This window comes from Centruroides vittatus, unplaced genomic scaffold (assembly GCF_030686945.1).
Source record: "Centruroides vittatus isolate TY-2023 unplaced genomic scaffold, ASM3068694v2 contig_1734, whole genome shotgun sequence".
Lineage (NCBI taxonomy): Eukaryota > Metazoa > Arthropoda > Arachnida > Scorpiones > Buthidae > Centruroides > Centruroides vittatus.
The window spans coordinates 4,848-6,241 of NW_027121056.1; the positions used below are offsets into that span (position 1 = coordinate 4,848).

General features: G+C 42.4%; 1 pseudogene; it reads right to left on the reverse strand.

The window, feature by feature from the left end:
* Nucleotides 1–1,253: 1,253 nt before the first annotated feature.
* LOC136969130 (U2 spliceosomal RNA) lies at nucleotides 1,254–1,394 on the reverse strand (annotated as a pseudogene; the record flags this gene model as incomplete).

Here is a 1,394-nt window from a genome sequence, read left to right on the forward strand (position 1 = left end):
ACTGTTTGAAGTCCTAGTTCAACGATTCCCTTTGGTCTAAAGCATATCTGACGAACACATCCTGGCTTCTGTAGCTTTCCTTCCACAGCCTCTATCAATTCGTTATTCTCCAATCGTACTTGACTCGTTATCCTCACTGATTTTATCTGGGAGTATCTTCTTATCCTTTCGGAGTCCTCCTCGTTCGACGTCTTCTCTATCGCCAAGTTTTCCATCGAAACGTTTAAAGTCGTTACGATCTCCTCGGGATCCAGACTAAGAATAGGTGGCACTTCCTCTCTATAAGGAACATCGTCCTCATCATCCAGAGGCTCCTGGGAGGAATTGGCCCAGCTCGTCGACGGGGTCGGCTCCCCCATCTGACGGCTTTCGGCTTCGGCCGAAGGTGTTAGCAAAAGTCAGTAAAAACTTAGAACCAGAACAAACTCACCAACCAGGCTGTAAACTCCCAATAAAACATCCAAAATTCCACTTCTTGACAATCCAATAGAGCACACTCCCAATGACGGCAAAATCTAGAAAAAACACAAAGATTAATAATTTGGCCAAACAAATACCAAATCATGATCTTGGCCAATAAGGCCGAGAAGCGATAAAAAACAGATCAAAAGTGCCGACGCGCCAAGTGTGGAGACGTCTTTTTCATTTCCTATGTCCTCAATTGTGACGTCATTTCGTACGGAGCAGTTTTTGCGCAGAAAATCACGTCAGGAGGATAATAGTGAGATGATAAAAGCTTCAGGAAGTAACTGGATAGCGCATTTAAAAGTGTAGATAGGTGCCAAATAATCCTTTCGACCATCAGTAGCCAGAGGGAGGAAAACGCCCCCGGCATTCGTCCCGGTGCGTAATCGTGATACTGACGCAAGTTCGAGTATATAATTGTTTCCCCCTTCCGAAAAACTTCCAAGCGTGTGTATGTATTGTACGAAAACAGCCGATTCCATCTTCGATTTTTTGCATATGGAAATTTTCGGAAAAAATTGGTTTTTTCGATTTTTTGGGAAATAATTTTTCTGCTTCCTCGTTGTTTAATGTTTACTTCTTATTCGCTGCACAGTGACTACTTGTCGCCATGTAGTATTATTTGTTCGATTCTGCCACATCAAATAAAATACAGGGAGTGTAAAAATATTTTTCATAAAAATATTTCGACTCTGTTCTTATCAGCTTGACAAAAATTAAGTTGAGAAATAATTCTTTCTCTTCTTAATTTGTGTCTGTTTCTAATTTTTCTTATTTATTTACCCCAAAAGGGGTGGGCTTTCCCGAGATGTAGTGCAATACTCGGGCAACCCGTGGCCGGGAGGGAGCAAGCCCCCGTTCCCAGCCTATTTTCAAAAATCAGATGATATTTGAAGGCCCCCGATGGGGGCCCTATCAGATATCAAGCT